Source organism: Poecilia mexicana, unplaced genomic scaffold (genome assembly GCF_051168715.1).
Source record: "Poecilia mexicana isolate PSO_F unplaced genomic scaffold, ASM5116871v1 scaffold_4, whole genome shotgun sequence".
Classification (NCBI taxonomy): Eukaryota; Metazoa; Chordata; class Actinopteri; order Cyprinodontiformes; family Poeciliidae; genus Poecilia; species Poecilia mexicana.
The window spans coordinates 24,795,153-24,817,963 of record NW_028263373.1 but is presented as its reverse complement, the minus strand read 5'-3'; the positions used below and the strand labels follow the sequence as shown (position 1 = coordinate 24,817,963).

Here is a 22,811-nt window from a genome sequence, read left to right as displayed (position 1 = left end):
CTTTTGTCTTATCAGCCTGATGATGCAGAACATGCTGTGCAGTTCCCCTTTTTAATGGTCAGCACACAAAAACACTCATGAAAGAGTAACTCATCTCTTTCTGTTTTTCCTCTACCCTGCTCACACACAAACCGCACAGAGACACCTTGCAATATCTTTCCCCCCCTTCTGTCTCCATCTCTGCTGCGTTAAATAATTTAATCAGTTAACAGAAACAGCCAAGCGTTCTATTCCAGGCTCTGCTGCAGAGGGTAAATTATAACTCACTAGGTAGACGACAGCCATTACTGTAAGGAGACATATTATGGAGCCAAGCTTTGTTGAGACCTTTTTATTGTTTGAACACTAACTATCCCTGCGGTGGGAAGAAGTATTGCTTGTCTTGTGAATGTTTATGCTGTTTGAGGCTTTTAAAAGTGGAATTCTCAGGTGTGCAGCTTCTGAGAAGTGGTCAAAGGGAAGTTAGTTGCTCCAGTCAGACCTCACCAATATTGCCAGAGATGACAGAACCCCAAAATACGTGTTTGTGCGATTCAGACACGGGTGCTGAACTTTTTATGTACACCTTTGAAGTCGATATATTTCTTAACAGCTGGCAGACTGGTTCACTGTCTCTTCTGTGGTCATTAGAACAAAGGCAAATGTTTGGATTTGCATCAATTGCAGGCATGTATTGATGATTAAAGACCATGTCTCATGTTTCATGTTTCATGTTTCATGTTCAGATATGAGCTTCCTTGGTTGTGCATTTATACATATGATTGTTGTCTGAGTCCAAAATAGAAAAGAACCATTCCTGTCAACCCACCGGTGTTACTCCAATCATTGTTGGCTATGACTCCAGGTCACCGCTGGTGACTGCCACCCTGTCAGCACACGTCTTAGAGTGCAGCTTGGTTCTCACTTCCTAAGACCACTCTGACCACTCTCTCAACACGATCCATACCCACATGGCACAAACTTCTATGAACTACCTTCACCATGTTAAGGTCCTGATGTGGACAGTCTTCTCTTCAAATTTGTTTGGGATTAGTTTGACCTCTGATCCAATGCCACGTCTTGATAACTAGTTACATTAACTAAGGGTTTTGTTTCAGAACAGGCTATGACAACCGTATGACTCACGATATGTTCCTCCCTTTAGAACGGATGGATTTCTACAACACACGTTTTATGTGTGGCACTCAGCATTGACTCTGCTTTATTCAGGTGTGCCCAAATCCAGTCTTCGAGAATTAAAATGAGAACCATTTGATTCAGGTGTGTTAAAGAGGAGTGTCAATGAAAAGCTGAAATAGAGTACTTCTTGAAGACTGGAGTTGGGTACCTTTGGTTTGGTTTTATCTGCACAGAATATGGCTGGCCTGATTTTTGATTTTGACCATGAGCCAGCACTGAAAAGGGATCATACCTGCAACTATATTGCATGAAAAAAAGCAGATGGCTTAATACTTCCCAAAAGGCTCAACAATCTCCTTATGAAGCAAAGTCTGCAAGACATTGCAAAACATCAACATATAAGATATATAAATGAATAATAAAAGCAAAAACAATATATGACTCAAAAAGTACAAAAATAAAAATGAGTGATATGTTTCAAGCTTTATTTGTAAAATCCTTGCATTGTAGCTTAATATGGACATTCAGTTGTTATAACAAGTTATGTTATGAGACAATATTGTCAAACACATCCACTTTAATAAAACCAGACAATTGCCTTCCTAATCTAGAAATTCAGATATCTATAGTAAATATTGGCATAATCATATATGCTGAAGTCATTTTGATTGGTCTGCGATGGACTGAAGACTTGTCCCTGCCTCTCACCCAATATTCACTGGAGATGAGACCATGCAAGGAGAAGCAGGTGTGGATGGATGTTGAATGGTGGACCCATCGTGGCAATGTAAAGTAAAAGTTAAAATTTCCTGCAGTCCCTGTGCTATTACCCATCCTCCACTCCTCTATTACAGCCACACCGTAGTTCACTCTACGAAGCAGCCCGAGGCATTCTGTCAATGTTTGCATGTCTCTTTGACTCAGCCAAGCCTTATCTGTACAAGTACATGTGTGTTCGAGCATACTGATAAGCATACGATTTCAGTTAAATCAAACATGAGTAGCCAACAATTTTTCTTCTTAATTCTGAAGACTATGTGTGTGCCTGTGTCTGGCTGTCCTTATGCGGGTGAGGGGCAATTAATGTTATAAATGCACCACCATATTAGTAGTGGTACTCAATTGAAATCTTTCATTGAGCTAATTACAGAGTTTGTAATTAATCAAAAATAAATCGCATTTTAATTGAAAACCATATTTTGACAGAATAAACATTTCCAATATTAAAAAAAACCTTATTTCTGCTAAATTATTGAATAAATAGACATATGAGCTCAACAACAAAGATATTTATTGTGGGCTGTGTCCCCGTAAGCATGTCCCGATTAGCGTCAGAGCAACTGTGCTGTTACTATTTGTTTAGCATTGAGATGGTATTTAAGGCTTGAATGGCTTTGGTGACAGGCAAACTTCACTATTTCCACTTTTGAACACAACAGTAGTCTTTTCCAGACTAATTATATATATAAATAACAAATTAACAAATGATCACATATTGTCCAAACATCTAAATGCTAATATCCAAATGTGCTCAGATGACATGAAAAAATTGTTCACCAATTGTTTTTAGAACAACTGGTGAACAAAACAATCTTATTTTGTTACACCAACACACTGTGCATGGCAATATACGTAATATACGGAAACGGTAAGAAGACGAACTGATAGTACGCAAGATGATGCTTTTTATAACCTCTCACAGAACCAGACTATAAATATATATATATCTATATATATATATATATATAGATATATATATATATATATATATACATATACACACACATATATGTTTGTGTGTGTGTGTGTGTGTGTGTGTGTGTGTGTGTGTGTGTGTGTGTGCGTGTTTGTTTGTAATACCTTGTAGGGACGATTTTCCTGACATATACTATGTTGTGGGGACCAATTGCTCCCTGTGGGGACCGAAGCCTGGTCCCCACAAGGGGAAGCCCTGTTTTTGGGTCAGGGGTCAGATTTAGGGCTAAGGTATGAATTGAGTTTTGGTTAGGGTTAGGGTTAGGTATGTGATGGGTGGGGTTAGGAAAAGGGTAAAGGTAAGGTTTAGGCTGTAGAAATGAATGGAAGTCAATGGAAAATCCCCACAAAGATAGCCACGCAAACATGTGTGTGTGTGTGTTTTATTTTTTACTTGTGTAAAAAAAAAAAAGAACAAAATAAAATGCATGTAAGTAAACAAGAAAACACAAACCAAAACATATAGTTGTGAAGATTTTGTTTTAATAGAAATGTATAGAGTGCCAAAAAAAACAATAAAAAAAAAGATTTTAGACTACGTAGTGTTAAATAAGGCCAATTGCTTTTAACACAATATTTTTTAAAATTATTATTAAGCAGCTAACGCCAACCCCCAGCCTGACAGCACAATCCTTTCTCATACTGCGACACCCATTTTGATGTTTATGTGACTGGAGTGTGCTTCCTGCAGAGAAGAGCTCAGGCCTACCTCATTTTCGCCTGGCAGGTCAACTGCTCTGTGTTTCAGTCTGAAGCCGTTGGCTGCTACGGAACCGTTTGGCTCTTTTCTCTACTAGCGAGCAACACTACATTCAAGACCCGACTGTACACCCAGCTCAATTTTAAGGGGATTTATCACTATATATGCCCGTATATTCAAAACACATCGCTCACTGGGGATTCCAGCTATCGGTTGACCTGTTCCGAAGGCCGTTATAACGCTCTTTTCGGGGTTTAATTAGAGCTTGAAAACAGCGGTGGTAGTGGAGGAGATTCCATATTAGGAGCACAGAGGAGAAGGCACCCCCTCCCCCCTTGTGTGATTTGGAGCTTTAGGTGAGTGTTTATCATATTTTGGCTTTATTATTGCCGTTATAACTTATAACCCGATGTGCAGCGGTGCTGTGTGAATGTCCAGTTAAGGTTTGGGCGCATTATAACGTTGTTTTCGGTGTTTATTTCAACATTTTGTTTCTGTGTGGGGGATGGGCAACATCAGCGCGTGAGTAGGCGCGCGCGTATTGTGCACGTGTTCGCTGAGCAGTTCCCGTGTGTGGTTTGTGTTTGTGAGCGCGCCCTTCCTTCCTGCTAGCTGTAAATGAAACCCTCTGTTGTCATTTTTAACCTCAGTCATTTAGAGAATGTTTCGAACATGTAGTTACTGTTGGTGGAGTTTTGCTCTCAAATTAAATGCTTGTGTTCAAGCTGGCCTTGTACTTGGCAACTTTTTGCTTTTTCAACTTACAAGATTTGAATGACTTTCATAAGGCATTAATGTGTGCATTGTCTTCACAGATAAGTCAGTTTAATGTTATACCAGGCATTTTAATGATCAAGTGTCAATAAATACATTTTTAGTAGCTCACAGTTTGAAAACAACAGTTATCCTTGTCTGCTTTTTGCTTTAAAACCTCTTAAACTAAGGTTGCACTTTGACCTAAAAAGTTTCACCATCCACTTAATTACCTTCCTTTTAGGTTGATGAAAGTTTACTAGAGTGCAGTGCTGTTGGCGGCTTTAAAGTTGTAAGAGCAGTGGGGGAGGGGTGAATACACACAAATGTTCTCTCTCTGTCTCTCTCTGTCTCTCTCTCTCTCTCTCTCTCTCTCTCGCTCATATTCATACACACACAGCTGAGATGGCCACTTGCCAACCTTGTGAATCTCAACTCAGTGACACAATGTACTAGTCCCAGATAAGCCTTCTGTAACTCTGTTACCAACTAACAGAATGTGTTTAAAGCCCACAGCATTGTGGGTTTCGAACACATTAATTGTTGTGATCATGTAGCAGATATGGACATCTGTTTTTATTTTGATAATTTTAGAGGTTTAAAGCGAGTATTCTATTATTCGGTCAATTTGCACCTTCTTTTGCCAACTCATACTAATACAGTGATGTTTTGTGCTGTCAGTAATGCTATTGTACTTGTAAACAATGTCATGCCCATGCAATTAACCAGTTGTGTATGTGTTGTGTTTTTTGTGTAAAGTATATTCATAGCAATAAATGGTCATAGAAATGATTACATTTAGCACATAATTGTTAAAGTTAAGCAGATATTTTCTTTAAACTTTTTAGTATACAATTTTCCTATTCATTTGGGTGTTAAAACATTTTTGAGCCAGTTGACTCTTATTAAATGAGTGATTTTGACCCAATCAACCCAAAACAAGTAGATATTGTTTGAATAGAGTAATAAAATAAATGAGTAAAAAGAAATGTTTTGTGAAATAGGTGTGCACCGATGGCAGTTTTCTGGCTGATCACCGATCTTTAAGAAGCCAGATGATTTTAGTCTTTTTTTTTTGTCTGAGATGTTTCTAAATAATCCTAGTGGAAGTCGTTAATAAATAGGAGTGTAGCTTTTCAACTGTGATCATTATATCTTCTGAAAGTAGGAAAGCAGGTTTCGAATTGTTGTGCCGATACTCATTTATGAAAGGCTTCCTGTCAGGCTGAATCACAACTCTGTAATGAAATTACAGAAGAAGCTTCCAGCCCTGTTAACGTGGTAACAGTGACAGACAAGGTGGGAATTCTGCATTTAAGCACTCTTGGAATGCCTCAACTAGTCAGCCGCTAATTGTTAATGTTACTGAAGTTGGCATCTGCTTTGTACTTTTGAGTCTGGACTGCAATTGTGTATGTCTAGTTCAAGACTCAAGATACTTTAAATTGATCAAATATGAACAGGATAATTAAAAGATTCCTTGGATCACATTTTCGTGAAACCTTTAGTCTGTGAACGATAGGGGAAAAAATAATTTGAGTTCAAATTAAAATATGAAATAACCATCATTGCATGAAAATATAAATATATCGCTTTATTTTGAATTTTTCCAATGATTTCATTTGCATAAAAGGTTGACTGCCATGTTTTCAACAGTCTGGTGTGTGTGTGTGTGTGTGCTTGCATAAGAAGTGAATGCACTGGTCAACACATTGTAGACATGAGTTACCCATTGAAATGTCAGCTCACACTAAAAAGCACAGTGAGCTAATTGATCTGGGCCTTTGCAACAGTCTCGGCTCCCCAGGTGGCCCTTTGGAAAAATGAATTACTCACCACTGCTGTAACCTGAAAGATTTTCTTAGGGAATCTTTTCAGTTCTTCTCAACAAGCACAGAAAATAGGGCAGGGTGTAATATTTCTTACCAGATTGCATATTGTTTATTTATTATTATAATTTTACAATGGAACAAATGCTACGTGTGTGAATAATTGTTGGAAAGGCCATACAGTTTTTTTTTTTTTTCTTATTTAAATCTGGCAATTTTTGGACAGCTGATGGATGGTTACTTACATGATTATAATTTGGGTTAAACAATTTCCTGGTACTGTAATAGAAATTTATAATTCTATAGAGGAAAGATCAAACACCACCCCTAGAGGGCACTGATGGCAGTTTTCTATCTCATCACCAATCTTTAAAAAGCCTGACCTGCAGATGCCAGTTAATTTTTTTTTTTGTCTGAAAAAAAAAATTTTTTTCAGACAAAAAAAAAATCCTTTTCAGACTAAGTATAGTCTGAAAAGTATAACTTTTCAGACTATAGTCTAAAAAGTATAGCAACAAAGTCACAACAGTTGGGTGACTATAGTTAACTACGCAGACGTGACCTGATTGGCGAGTCTGTCAGTCAACTCTCTCACAGCAGAGGTGGATAAGGTCGGGTTCCTCCCCCTTGGGAGGTGGTATTATACCTGTAAGACACTATGAACTGTTATGCCTCATTTCCACTGAGCAGTGTGGTTCTGGTCGGGTTGGTTTGGTACACCATTATTAAAATGGTGTACCAAATTGTTGGTCGGTTGCCCATATACAACTGACCTACAGTGGGATGGACTTAAACCATCCCACTGTAGGTCCATTTGGTGCGTTCCCGTTAGGGCGGAGCTAGTCCCAGCAGCATGAGCTGAAAGCTCAGACTATCCCGTGGTCTTGGTCTCCCTACCTTAATGTTGTGAAAAACTGAAACAATTCCTCGAATAACTGGGGTAACTAAAATACAAAAAAAAAAATGTCTAGGCAAATTATCTGCTTCAAAATTTTGTTAAATATTGTAATAAATTCTGTTAAAGTGCTTAACACACTGATTTAGCTGAAAGGTTATTTGTGTTGCACGACAGCTCTCTTGCTTTCACTAGAACCTCTGCTGTTGATGCGTGTATTCTAAGTGCCATTTTTAGCAATGAAGGAAGACTTAGATTAACAGAAAAAGCTGTTTTTCTTGTTAAAGATTTACTAGGAGGTATATTTTGGTTATAGTAACATGTACTGACTGGTTATACTGGCTTGCTGGCAGGGTGTTGACTAAAGAGCCCAGCATGGTCGGCCTGAAGTCGAAGTGTCAATGTGTGGTCACGTGATTTTCAGACATTTGTTTTTGCACACACCTTTCACCATCCACAAGACGCTCCAAGTCGAGCGCCTCCTTCCGCTGCTCCATGTTGTTTTACCATGTGTGATATACAACATGGTTGTAAACACAGCGATCATTGCAGAGAGCAACGATTATTACAAGTTCACAAGTTTGGAGGAGGAAATAATGACAGACTGGAAAATGTCATTTTATTTTCCATGTTATCTAAAGAAAGAGCAGAAGGTTTTGGTGTGATGTCCTCCCACTGGATCGGATGAGAGCAGATCAAGGGAAGTTTTATAGTTGTGCATAAGTTTCTAATCGAATTAAGATCAGTTGGATTGTTTTATACCAGGGGTCCCCAAACTACAGCCCGCGGGCTGGATTTGGCCCGCCTCCTCATTTGGTCCGGCCCCCTGAACAATACCAGAGAGCATTCAGTGTTTTTTTCATATATATGTGATTTTTCTTCAACCACCAGGGGGGCTCTTGAGCAGATATGAAACTTAGTTTCCCTCAATGGAATATATACTAGTCAGTACCAGTCACCGTTTCGCTCACGGTTTTTTTCCATTTGCATTCTGGGTAAAAATCTATCTACAAACGTGAATATGTCGTCGGCAGTAATCCAGCCCCCCCGTCAACAAAAGTTTTCTAAGGTTTCTTTCTCGAAAAACTAAGACCAGCCCCCGACCAGAAAAGGGAACAGTTATGTGGCCCTCGCAGGAAAAAGTTTGGGGACCCCTGTTTTATACGTTCCTGCTTTAACTCTTTCAGTTGGGTGGGAAATGATGCCTTAGATTGCCTGGTAAAGACTGTTGCCTGTCTTTACCAGGCAACAGTTTCTTCTCCATATTCCTAAGATAAGCTGATTGGCTAACAGACCAAGCATACATCTGGTCTTGATGCTCAATTCAGATTTTTTTTTTTTTTTTTACTGAAATCAGATTTTTTTTGTGTAGTTTTCAATACTTACAATTAAATGCGACCGCAAACAGACTTGTGTGAACGCTTTACGACCTTAAAACGACCCGCGTGCACAAAAGATCGTAGTCAAACAGCAGCACTCTGTTTATGGAATGGATGGAGCTTTCCATGGATGGATTTTAAAATTGTATATTATCGTCACTTGGTCATAACAACATGAAGGAAGCTAATGAAAAGAAAATATAACTATTACGTTTAATGGCATATTGACTGCAGCTTCTGTAGAGAAGTCTGCTTGGATGTGAAGACAGAACCATGAGTGATGGGATTGGGATGTGATGTTTCAAAATATCAAAATAAATGTAATTTTCAGCCATTGTTTACGTCTGTCTTCTTCTGGTTCAGAGTTACAACGCATGTCTCACGTCAATTACGTAAAAGTTTGATAAAATATAAAAAGACCATTCAGATGCATTTAAAACTATGGGGTATATTATGTCTAATTTAGTTCCATATGTGGAAGTGGCAGAAATTAATAAAACAAAACAAAAAAACATTTTTTTGGTGAAAAGGCTGGATCTGGCCATTCCGACTGCTATGAAACAGTTGGACATAGGTCACTTGTGGGCCAAAAAACCCTCAGATTTGGGTCTCTTTCTCCTGCTGTGTCTTTACCAGGCAACAGTTTCTTCTCCATATTCCTCACAGCTGCACATGTTGACTGCCACTGATACTGGAGGACATCAATCTCCCTGATGATCTTTCCAGAGTTGATTTTCTGTTTTGGAAAAACATGCTGATCACATTACCGGCCTGTCCTCAAACTAGCAACCCTCTACATTCATTTCTAACAACTCAAGATTCACTCCTGTTTCAACATTATAGAAGCAATCAAATATGAAATGGGGAAATGCTTGGATGCCATTTACCAGACATATATATATATATATATATATATATATATATATATATATATATATATATATGTGTGTGTGTTTGTAGGTTTAAATGCATGTCTGTCTTTATGTATGTATTTATGTATGTATGCATATGTGTATATATTTGTGTTGTGCTTGCCTTGTTTATCAATATAGCAGACAGCAGCAGTGAGGACCCAGGAATATGGCGAGCTGCAGATCAGCAAGCTGAGTCACATTATCTATGTAGGACACTGTGATTACTTGGCCTTAATAAATCACACAGGAGGCGTGTTGGAGTAGTGCGGTTACGTAACCAGTGCTGGGCGGTGTTGTGAATAGTGAAGGGACAGACAAAATGGGCTTTAGTACAGTGCTTGAAAACACCTTGCTTCATTAGGCCCAATAACAAATAGAAACAAATAAATATAGAACAAACATTAATCCTTGATTTCGATTTAGTTCATTAAAAGTCTGTATGATGTGTAGTTTTTTTTTTAATGGTGGAGGCGTAACAAGTCATTGACAGGACATAAGAGAGTGGTGGGATGAAGTAGAAAATACTCCAGGTATTGCTAGAGATTTTTATTCATTACAAAAGAAGGTGAACACTTGGTTTGACTTAGTATCAGAGCAGATTATTTTAGTCTTCCCCTTTTTTTTACCTGATGAAATATCCACTAATGTTGTATAACAAGTTTCATAATCTATATTGAGTCTCCTGGAGCTGTAAGGCAGCAGGGATTCATCAGCTCTGCCTTCACTGGGTGTGCTAAAAGTGGGCAAAGGTCCATGAAAACGTCTCAATAACATCTTTCAAACAGAGCACCTCTCCTGGCACACACAAATCTCCCTTACCTATCAGGGTTTCCCCCAGTGTATTATAAGCCTGGCTTACTTACCTCCTGCCTCAGGCTAAGCTTGTTTTTATATATATGAAATAGTTTAAAATAGTTTTTTTTTTTAAACATACCAGTAACCCCTTACTGCATGCCTAAGGGTTTACCCATGCAGTAAGGGTAACCCCCTTACTGAGGTGAAATCCTCATGCTCTGCTGATGATTTCACCGGCAGAGCAGAATTGTTCCCTAAAGATGGATTTGAAGAGGGCAATAAAACAATGGAATGGAATGTTCTATTTATTTAATCTTATCAGTTACATAATTTAAACAGAATTTCTAGACCTTTTCAATAGAAAAATTGATTCTGACTTGAAAAGTGACCCTAAAAATCGTAATTGAGTCATTGCTAGACACTGAAAGATTAGTATCTCTTGTGTCCACTCATTCTTACAAAGTCTTAAACTCATGTATCTAAAATTAATGCCCTAAATTCTTAAATTCATAAAAAATTAAGCTTGTTTTAGAAATGTGAACCACATGTCTTAAATTTTGCCACAGAAGGACTATTTAATCCCATATTCTATGTAGTTTTTTTTCTCCCAGGACGTTTCTGTCAGACATTTCTTTGAGTCGTGACGTCATCATAATGTTCTGTGACTCGAGGCGGTTACAGCTACCGGCTAACTAGCTGTTTACAATTGCTGGCTAGCTTTTGTGAGACAAACCCTGAAGTCATAGGTTTAGTGACTTTAACATGGTGCTCAAACACAAATATTACCAGTTGATACTATGGAGGGAAATACAGCTGAAAATGTGGGATTATCAGACTAAAAAATATATTTTTTTTGCTTGACATTATATGTCTAGAACATACAGAGATTGGCGTAGTACCCTCAGTTATAAATAGTGTTAGCCAGTCATTAGGGTGCAGCAAATGGGTGTGAGTATAGTGGTCATTTGAGTTGATGAAACCTGCAGAAAGCCAAATATTTCGCCATCCTTCTGTGTTCTCTACATGTGTGTGCCCAGGGAGGCCATGCTGGTGACAGAAGGTACATTCTAGTGGAACCAGGGCACTTCTCCTTCCTCCGCTTTCCCTTACTTAATTCATGTAAAGTGTCTTTGAGTGCTTAGAAAAGTATTATGCAAATAATATGTTATCATTTATTATGATTAGGGATGCTCTGATCAGGTTTTTTGCTGCCGATTCCGATACCGATCACCAATGAGGCCGATCTCTGCCGATTGCCTGAATTGACTGTTAATTTTTCGCTTTAGGTAGAAATGATACTAAGTGATCTGGCAAAATTAAAAAATTATCTGGCAATAAATTCACCTAATTTAGACATAAACATACAAAATACTTACAGGCACAATACAGCAGCTATTCAAAAGGACAACTGAAAAACCTACAATCAATAAAATAATATTCAACAGTAAGACTCGGTTCCATAAATTATTAGTCAAATAAATCTGCCTATATCAAATAATGTCAATTAATAAAGGAGAGATTCATTCAAAGTCAAATGCAGGTTGCATTAAAATAAATATTCCTGAGTTACTAAATTATAACTTCCTGATAGCATGGCTAGCTGATTAATACTGGTTCTGATTGGCTGTTTCTAACTGAGTGGAGTAATTCTGCAGAACACAGGGAGGAGGCAGAGGAGAATTATTATTTTTCAGAAATTGTCTGTCTTGTGTTAGGACGGCGAAAGTTTTAACACATATCTAAAATCTTTTTTTATTTTGCTTAAGTTACATGTTGCAGCGTTAAGCAGAGGTTCGTTGTGAGAGTTCACTGCAGGTGGAACAGAAACGGCGCTCCGTCTGTGAAATAAATACTACCAGTAGCATGTAGCGGCGGCCCAAGAGCGAGAGCAGAACCAGCGTCTTTCACTACCAGCTCAAAGACTTGAATTATTTTTTGGTTTATTTGTTTAGCTTTCTGACCGTGATGCTAATCTGGGTGAGTGTTGGTAGTTGTGTGCTGCTTTACCGGCCGCTCCGTATGTCCTTTTGTTCCTCGATGTAGCCAAACTCCGTCAAGTGCTTGTTAACAAGAGCTGAGTCAAAAAGCGAAGCTCTCGATTTACCGGTTGATCTACGTTCCCACCCTCATCTATGGTCATGAGCTTTGGGTCATGACTGAAAGAACGAGATCATGGATACAAACGGCCGAAATGGGTTTTGTCCGCAGGGTGGCTGGGCTCTCCCTTAGAGATATGGTGAGAAGCTCGGTCATCCGGGAGGGACTCGGAGTAGAGCCGCTGCTCCTTCATGTTGAGAGGAGCCAGTTGAGGTGGCTCGGGCATTTGGTCAGGATGCCTCCTGGACACCTCCTTGGTGAGGTGTTCAAGGGACACCCCCCTGGGAGGAGGCCTCTGGGAAGACCCAGGACACGCTGGAGGGACTATGTTTCCCGGTTGGCCTGGGAATGCTTTGGGGTTCCCCCGGAGGAGCTGGAAGAAGTGGCTGGGGAGAGGGAAGTCTGGGCCTCCCTTCTGAAGCTGCTGCCCCTGCGGCCCGACCCCGAATGAAGCGGAAGAAAATAGATGGATGGATGTATTATCTTCGTTGTGTTGATGCATTTTCACTCCCGAGGTAATTTTCCGCCGCAACACGCAAAATTCCTCATTCACTCAGAGCATTAAAGCTCCACACGACAGGATTTGTTGCTGCGCACTTGCGCAGTGTGAAGGAAAGAGGAGATGAGCTGCACACGCAAGCTGCGAAGTGAGATAAATGTGATCGTTTTGGTGAACGGTAACAAAAGACCATGATCGGCGATCTCAATCATATACTTTTTCACGGAAATCGGCCGATTATGATTGGTGGCCGATCGATCGGCACACCTCTAATTATGATTTATAAGTTAGAAAGTATGATCGTTCTGAAAGAATAATCAGATCTGCTGTTAATAGTGAAAATGATGTCCCATTTTTTAGTCACGTATTCTGTCCTCCCTGGACACTCGGTAGGAGTCTGGATTAGTGCAGTTGATTTAAAATCCATTCTAGTTGAACACATTTCTTTAAAATTTGGAGTGATGGTTCAATACCTTTATCAAATACTTGCTATGACACAATCTGAGAGTAATTATCCACATAAATCTGTTTCCACGATGGATTCCTGAATGTTTTTGGTCTGGAATGTAACTTTCCGGAACCTTTATATGGTCTTCTGGAAAGAAATGGAAAAAACCCTCACATAGCTTGGATAAGGATTACAGCTGACTATTTAAAGACACAATATCTGACTCATTTGTGACATCAGTGCATTGGAGTGAAACATTAATATTCAGCGTGGGTGGCTGGTCTTAAATGTTGTTTAAGAACAAAAATGCCAGAGTCCTTTTGTGACACAAAGTTAACAGAATATGACTCATAAAAAGTATTGTGTTTGTCTAGTTTGGTCTAACAACCATATTTTAAAGTCTGTTCTCTCAGGGAAGGACTTTAGAAGTGGGTGATGTGCTCTATCTTCCTGGTTTAAGTCAGAACATCAGCAGCAACGTTCTGTATCAGCTGCACTGGAGAATTTATTTTTTCTGTTTAGGCAAACCTGTGAAGAAACTGTTGCAGTAATCATTGTCAGTTATCAACAGATAAACGCATGGATGAGTTTCTCTAGAGTTTATGAAGATGTTTAATCCTGTAAATATTATTCAGGTGATAAAAGGCTAACTTTTATTCTGACTAGAATAGTAGTTACATATTGCAGCTTTAAGACAGTACCAGTGTGTTATTGCATCTGACAAAGTGCAGTGTTTTAGTTTGTTTGACTGCTGCAGGCAGCTGGATTTGGGCTTCAGCTGATTGATTCAGTTCCAGGTGTGTAGTTTACTCAGCTCAGTGCAGAGTGGTCTGCATAACTTACACTATTTAAATATGCTGACATAAAGTTCTGGTTCTGTCCACCTTTCTTTCTCCTCCGCAGCTGCATGACAAACCTGAATGTTTCAGTGACAGCGGGGAGTCTTCTCTTTGTTTTGGTGGCACTTCTTAATGTTGCTCTTCAGAACACTGCACAGAGATCACGCATCAACATTTTGGATGAGTTCAGGATGTGTTCAAGTAGAGAACTGGACTGTATTTGTTTGGTACGCGTGTGTACTGAGCATGAATATTTCCAGTACAGATACCAGTGCAGCCATAATGCACATAAAGAAACAGAATAGTGTGCGCTGCTAACTGACTCGGCATCCATGTCCTGCTTCCTCTGCCCTGCTCCCAGATTCTACTCTGTAATATTTCTAGTTGTCCAAATGAGTTTCTAGCCAATAATCTCCTGCTGACTAATGTATGTGTGAATGGCAGCTGTGGAGCAACTCTATGAACGTCTAGAAAACATTCCCTTATGTGTGAACTTGGGGTGGTGGGCTCTACTTGTAACATGTTATTGATGCCCATGTTTGAATGTGTGTGTTATCATGTGCACATGCTTTTAGCACACACAGAGCACATTGTTAGATAAACTGTGGCATTCAGCGTGCCAAGTTGGGGGTGATGGATGAAGGCAGCAAATGTTGGCAACACACAGAGCTCAAGGCAAGGAGGATATGAAAACCCTGAATTAAGAGTTTTCATATTGATTTTTTTAAATGTGGGTGTTCAATTTATGTAACTGCAAATTAGAAAATGGTAAAAGTTATATCCACTAGTCCATCACAGGTAGCTATTTTTATTCTCAGAATCCCTTCTATTGGCTCCAGTTTGGCTGCAGAATGGAGTGAAGTTTTTAAACTGAGTTTATAATGCAGAAATACACAGGACATAGTTTCACAAACTAGCTTGAATTTGGATGTTTTCTCACCTGATAGTCAGGTGGACTTGGTGCCATTGGGGATCAAAGTTGAACAAGGTTTGAAAAAACTTGTTCCTCTCCTCGCCTGTGGTGGTGCTGCACCAGGAACCACTGAAGGAAAGAAGAAAACCTCAGAACAAGCCACTGAGCACATTTTCACAAAATTTAAACAAATGGAGAAGTGTCACATTTCAGTGTTTGTAGGATTTGACTTTGGGAAAAGACCACATGTCGTTTCTCTAGCGCTGGACGTGCACATTTGTTTCGGCAGTATATTACCCAGAATGCCCTGCACTATACTCCACTTCCTGCTTTTAGAGTAGGTACCGGCAGCCAATTTTTTTTCTTTAGATTTTTGGTACTCTAAATGCATTTTTCTACTAAGTGTATTACCAGAAAAGAGCAGAAAAAATTTCAGCCCATTATCTCTAACGGTTTTTGAGATTTTGGGGGTTAGGTGTACCTTCCCACAAACGCACCTTGGAGTAGAAAAAGATGTGGTTTTTGAAAGTCGATTACTCAAAAAATAAATCAATTTAACACTTATTTGTAATTACATTCTTTAAATAGATATAAATTATATTGTAAAACATGAAAATGTGCAGTATAATTAGCTTACTTTAAAAATGAAGGTTCTTTAAAAAATTGAATTTTTAAAATAACAGAAATTTCAATATTTACCCTGACAGCAGAGATGGCATGTTTGGGATATGATATTAAAAAATATATATTGAAACTAAGGCCCAAAAGCCATTTTTCCCAGGCTGCTATGTGATTTTAACAAGCCCAATTTTTTGTAGGGGTCTGGGACAGTCAAACAAAATTATTTGGCTGCAAAAATGCTTCCTAAGCTAATTTGACCGACGGAACAAAATTTCAAAAATAGACAAAATTGAGTATTTTTTGACCACTCCTCAAATTTGTATCCTTCATTGGATTTCAATGAAACTTCTTTAGTACAAGTAAATTAGGTTGCTGAACATTATAAAGACATCCATTTTTGGCTACCTTCAATAGTTTCCTTAATATTGCAGGTAGGAAAGATGGATTTTGAGGCGTTTTTTAAAAAATTTGTATTTTAGACAATTTTTGACTTGCTCCAAAATGTTTGTTGTTTTATGCGTTTCATAGAAACTTCCTTCCTAGATGTCAATTAGGCTGCTGCATCAGATAAAGACATTTACTTAGGGCTATCTTCAGTAGTTTTCTTAATAAAGCTGGCACAGAAAATATAGATTTTTCCTTTTTTTAATGGAAAATTCACTATTAGCGACCATCTGAAAAAGTGCCAAAGAAGGTGCCATTTTTCATAAAAATTGTCTAGAGTTTATTCTTTTTGGACACATCCAGTCACTTCTCCAGACAAAGCACTCATTTTTACATATATGAGATGAACCACTGGATTCTGGAACAAAACTTGTTCCAGAATCTGAATCAGAATCTGACGCCCTTTTCCAGTGAACAGCAGGATGTATTTTAACGAGTAGTAGTCATCATTCACTGAAAAACAAGAAAGCAGCAATGAATATTCTCAATATCAAATTTTTTTAAGCTTTACATGTATTTGAGCTTCTACTGAAATTAGATACCCTGATTTTTTTTATTGCTCACGTTGATTTTGATTATAAAAATGAACACATCTTATTGTTAAAAAAAAAACTAAATAAAACTAATAAACATGAAAAAACACCATGTTCATTTGTTTATTTTCATCCATGAACTGTCATGTCGGATGTTTTTCTGTACACAGACATTGGGAAATCGATCGATTTCACAGACTCTCTCGTCTGTGAAACCTCGCACGTTTGTGCTGCGATGTCACCAGACAAGTAAAATTAAATAGTCTATAAAAAGAGTCCGATTTGAGAAATGAAGTAACAACGTATCTTTAATAACTAGCATGTATAATGAGCATTGATATTTTTGTTTCTTAACCGCTGGTTGTAGCGTAAGCGGCACACTAATGAAAAAAAAAAAAAAAAAAAAAAAATCCGCTCCAAGACCGAACCCATTTCTCTGAGAATATACAATCAATATTATTTATTTTATTGACCAGGTATCTAAATTCACACATATACGCTCCATCTTCTACCACTCCGTGTTGTATTTTAAGCGTAAGCTATATAGAAACCCAGCTAAAAACAAGCAGCTTGCTAACAGGACGGCGAAGTTAGAGAAAGCCCGACCAGATCGGCAGAAACCGCCTTCCCACACCGGATTAAATGGCTACAATCACATATCAAAATAACGCTAACTATTATCTTTACATTACTTTAAAGATATCTGATGTAAGAAGGTGTGTCTAACTTACCCAAGTATGGAATTAGTACGTCCGGAATAGAGCAGTGATCCGAACAGTCAGCAGCGTCCACAGAAGGCGGCTCCATTTTTTTATGCTAGAGGGGCGACGTGCCTTTCGTTGATGATATGCTCGGCGCGTCACGCACATTGATTCTACAAGTGTGATTCCTGTATTATATTAAAGCTAACAAATTAATCTTTATTTTGATACCCAGTTTGTCTGGTTTATTTTTTATAATTCGTTCGCTATTTGACGAAGTTTTGATACTTTTATGATTTACAAAAAAACTAAAAAAATAATCCTTGACAAACCGGGTATGTAGGGCTGTTGTAAACGAATATTTTAGTAATCGAGTAATCTATCGATTATTCTTACGATTAATCGAGTAATCGGATAAAAAAAATTATAAAATGAAATATTGGTAAATCTGGCATAATACCGGTGTTACTATCAGATATCATTATCAGTCCAATTTTCCATATTTGAGCATCCCTAACAGTTGCTTTTTTGTAGTTTAGAAAACTAACCTGTAACAATAATAGCTCACTTTCTAAGTTAACCAGAAGAAAAGTTATAGAAAAATCTGAAATTCTATTGAATTTAATAACAAAGAGGCAGGCTCACAAATATGCTTATAAAAAATGTCTACAATCCAGCTTTTAGTTTATATATTCATCTTCAGTGAGTTTAATAGATTAATTAAACTCACCTTGCCACCTAACCTGTCACGCTTTGGGTTTGAAAATACGGGAAATGTCGCCTGGAGTGGGAGGAGAGGGCGAATGAACGAACATGGGGTGGAGGGGAGGAAATAGACCAGCGGACTGACGAACCGTTAGACCGGGGGACGAACATGGGGGGAAGCAATACAGGATATTTACGACACCTTCACTGGTCACACTCAGAAACTCATCTACCAGCCATGTACGATGCGCTCCGCCACCCGTTTCTTCAGACCGGGATATGAAATTTATTGTGCGGTTCGTCGGTAAAGCTACATTTACACGGTAAGCATCAGCTACTCAGCCGCCCGCCCTGTTCAGTCTATTCGCTCATCTCAGCGCTCTTCCCGCCGTTCGCTTTCAACCAGCAGCCCCAGAGGAGAAATGCTGCCGTACTCCAGGCATTCCCCCAGTCATTTTAAGGATGCTTATTGGTTCCCCAAAGAACGATAAAAAGTCGGGCATTATCATCAATCCATAAAATCCCCACGGGCCAATCTTGAAGATTGGACTTTATGCTGCTGAGACTTAGCTTTTGTCAACAACTCAGAGGCGGAAGTGAGAGCTCCGCGCAACGCAAATGAAGTCCCGGCCAGAACACGGTGCGCTAACTAATAAAACATAAATTAACGAAGCTTCGAGGCAGGAAAATTTTCCTCGAGGAATTTTAGTAATCGAGGTACTCGAATCATTCGAGGAATCGTTTCAGCCCTACGGGTATGTAGAGAAAGCCTATAGTTTAAGGTTTAATATGATATCACTGTTGACTCATTTGGTCATATGTTCGTGACGCGCCAACTGATTTTCTTGAACTATGTGTCAGGAGGGGCGTTCGAATTAGCATAAATAATGCGGCTTTTCGAAAAAATTATGAAAATTACTGGGAAATTTAAAGTGTTTAATTTGCTTCAACATACATAAAACTGGTATCATTGGAAAGGAAAATCAATGAACTTTAACACAGTAGTGTTGCTTTTGGAAAAAAAATATTCTAAAAAGGACTTTTGATGGTGGGAAGTTAGGGCATTTTCTATGATCAGCGCGCGTTCTCTCCCATTCCTGAGTGGAAAGAGCGTCGCTGCCGGTACCTATTTAGAGCGATCTCTGGTCCACTTGGCATTTACAAATCCATTCAAACCGCACACATTCAGGTTCACTTTGATCGAACCAAAACAGGTTTTTAGGTGAACCAGATTTCACTTTTTGATCCACATCAGAGTTTGATCACACATTCACACCTCCACAAACCAACTAGATTTTCTAGTCAGAAAAAGTGAATTTGGATTAAAGCGGACTAAAAATGGACTGTTGTGAATGCTCCTTTATTTCCTGTGGTATTTGCTCTGAAAGGTGTTTCTCTTGTTTGTTCACTCATTTTTTTAAAGTTGAAGAAACATGTTGATGTTTTATCTGCAGTTTGAAAACCATTAAAACGGGTGCATCTCTATTAAATGTTTTCTGAACAGCTGAACTCTGAGTGTGTGGTGTGTCTGTGTGGTAACTTGCGGGGTCAGTTCCTACATTTTGAAGAATACGTTATACCTTTTTCTTTTCTCCTGTTTAGCGTCAATATTTGCAGGGTTGTAGCTCCCTTTGCTTTAGTCTGACAGCACCTGGAAACACTCCTTTCTCCAATGATTACTGGACAGTATAAACCACATCAGAATTATCTGATAAATAGGCCAATATGAACAAATATTAGTGTTGATTTATCATCTCTTTCATACATTTAACTTGAGACCAAAAGTGATGTTTAAAGGGGGAGGATTATGCATTGGCCATTTTCTAGCGCATCAAGTAACTGTTAGCTTCACTTATTAAAATGTTGCATAATGAAATATGACAGAAGAAATTTGACTTTGTAATTTAATACCTTGAAATTGAGCTTCTGTCTCTTCAAGAAACACTTTGGAAGTTCTGCTTTCAGGAAGTCATCAGAACATGGCTTGTCTGTTAACCCCTTAACAGCATTTTTATCAGTTATGCACTTAGATGTTGCTCCTATAATGAACTCATTTCCACCAGGTGTTTTCTAATTGATACTGGCTAGTCTGAAGGAGTCATTGGGGAGGGCTCGGAAGCTTCGAAACTGCAGCTCTGAGGAAAAGCTGTATCTTAAAGGCAGCACTCTGTCTGTGTCCTATTACACCAGTAGGTCCACCCTGAGCTCTGAGCTGCTTCACAGGTTATTGTCTTTAAATAGGTTTTCCGGACAGTGTTTCCATCAGGCAAGTTGTAATTGTTCTGACTTGTCAACTATTAATGCCAATGTTACTTGTCTGGAGACAAAGAGAAAGAAATGCATTTCTAATTATTCTAACAGCAAAAACAGCCGATACATCATGAAAGGTGAACTTATTTGGGAAACGGATTCCATTTCCCTTTTAGTATAATAACTGCACTAAAGCCAAAAACCGCCTCAAGCGAGTGTAAACACTTTTCTTTTTTCTTTTTGTTTTAATTGAGGAAGTTATTTTGAATTTTGCAGTTTCCATTAACCTTTTCTAATGTGATACTTCAAATGGGCATAAAAAAACTTTGATGGAAACATGATTTTGCAGGGGATGTAATCTAAATGTCTAACGTTTCAGACTATTCAGTGAAATGCACTCGGCACACAGTCCAGGTAGATGTTAAAGTTCTGGGATCTTAAGTTCTAGAGGTGGTGTAGTTTGGCTCTGCTGCAGTGTTCCCGAAGTGCTCAATTTGTATTTTGCTAACCTTGCACAGGCTAATATCAAATCCTGAGTTCCCAGACATTCTGCAAAAATAAGTGAGTTCTAATGAAGGCATGGCTGGTTAAATCCCCCTTCCTCAATTTTTATAGTTCATTTTTTATTGTGGTGCTTTCTGCGCATGCTGATGTTCTGGTATTGGCTGCTTGGCGACATCGGATCATCCCGCTCAGTCAAGCCTGTTGCAGCAATTAATCAATAAATTGCATGGTAAATTAAAATGAGCTTGGTAACTTGTTAATGTATTTTGGAGGACAGTTTTGTACAACATAATCCACTTTATTTATAAAATGGATTTTATAAATATTTTTTTTCAGTAATTTTTACGTTTACAATTTTTTTACATTTTAAAAAGGTGCCAAGGACCCCGTCGCTTACATGGACACACAACGACCAGGAAAAGTGAGAGTTCATATCTTTAATTGTCTGAAGATGAATATGTAAACTAAAAACTGGAGTGTAGACATTTTTAATGTCTTTGCAACCCTGCTGCTTTATTTATACTTGTTTTTTTTGTCTAAGTTGACTTAAAAAGTAAGATATTATTGTTAAGGTAAATTTTCTAAGCTACAGAAAAGTAAGTTATGCAGAAATTTGCGCCGATGTTATATCCAATACGAATCCTTTTCTTATTACAGAATTTACCAGTATTTAATGTCAGCAATTTATTTATTTTTTTAAGTTTGATTACTTGATTATTACTTGATAATAATAGTCAATAGATTTCTTGATCACTAAAATAATTTACAACAATCCCAAGAGAGACATGCAGGCAGGGGAACCTCAGCGGATTAAACTAGCCTTATTCTGTAGAATATAGTCATTTGTTGCATCATGGGTAAAACTGAAGCACACTAGCTGTCATCTGCCAGCCTCCTCTGCAGCTTCCTTTGGGTTCATGAAAGCAATAAACACACACTGACCACAGAGTGTGTGTTTTAGGTTGATATTTCAGAATACTCCGTCTGTCCTCTGGGAGTTCTTGTCTCCTCTTGGCCACACTCTGCTGAAAGCCATTTGCACCATGGCTGTCAATTTTCCATCAGACATGCACACTTCCATGTTAAGCCTGGCTGCTCAGGTGGAGGTAGTTACATAATACCAGACTTTCAAAATGTCAGGAGGACCCCTCAGTGCTTTAAGTAGCTTTAACAAGCTTATCATTACAGGACAAAAACATACCAGTCAAGATGCCCGTTTTGGTCGGAAAACTACAATATTCTACCATTGATTTCCTCCTTCTTCCTGTATTATTAATTTCCCTGTAAGTGTCCGTTATTCTAGTAATTTTAAATAAGAATTTCTGTGCCTCTCCAAACCGAATTCACTAGCTTCACGAGAACTGCCACCTGCAGTAGCCTGGGAGGCAGTTCTCAGAAGGTTGGTGCCGACATCTGGAACAAACCAAGTGTTGTGACAAGAAGTGATGGGGTTAGATCGGGTGCTGTCGCGAAGTAACGCGCTATGGGAGCGCATTCAGCCTGATACCGTGTCTTGTTGCGTCATAATCAAATTATGCTAACAGCAATAAAAAAAAATATCGTTTTATGCCCAAGAATACAACAAAGGTTCGTCTAGTTTGTCCTTTGCTTCCCTAAAACTTGGGATGTTCTCGCCATGAGAGTGATGCACTTATTCACAGTGAGAGTGTTATTTACAGATATTTGTCATTTATTATAAAAATCTACCCTTTTTACGACCTAACATGCATATTGCAATAAACGTGTTCTTTTCATGGATTATCTAAGATTGCTCAGACTTAGAACCACTGTGTGATCAGTGTTCAGTGACGGTCTTATGCTCTGTACATACACTGAAAAAAATAACTCTTTGGATTAACATAAAAAAATCATGGAAAGATTTTCCACCTGATTACTTTGCTTTATTTCAGCACTATGTAATTTTGTTACTCCGATTTAAAGGAAATGTGTTGGTTCAACTTAATTTATTAAGGTTATTCCAATTTAAAGGAAATGTGTTGGTTCAACTTAATTTATTAAGGTTATTCCAATTTAAAGGAAATGTGTTGGTTCAACTTAATTTATTAAGGTTATTCCAATTTAAAGGAAATGTGTTGGTTCAACTTAATTTATTAAGGT

At 38.4% G+C, this 22,811-nt stretch overlaps 1 protein-coding gene across 2 annotated transcripts in view; it reads left to right on the top strand.

Moving 5' to 3' along the window:
• The first annotated feature begins 3,031 nt into the window (after positions 1 to 3,031).
• The window catches only part of tbl1xr1a (TBL1X/Y related 1a), a 55,121-nt gene continuing 35,341 nt past the window's right edge, over positions 3,032 to 22,811 (top strand). Inside the window, exon 1 of one of the 2 annotated variants that reach the window (XM_088005113.1) lies at positions 3,032 to 3,930. The gene's annotated coding sequence lies outside the window, so the exon portion shown is untranslated. The remainder of the gene's footprint in view (positions 3,931 to 22,811) is intronic. The other variant, XM_088005112.1, reaches the window with a different exon arrangement.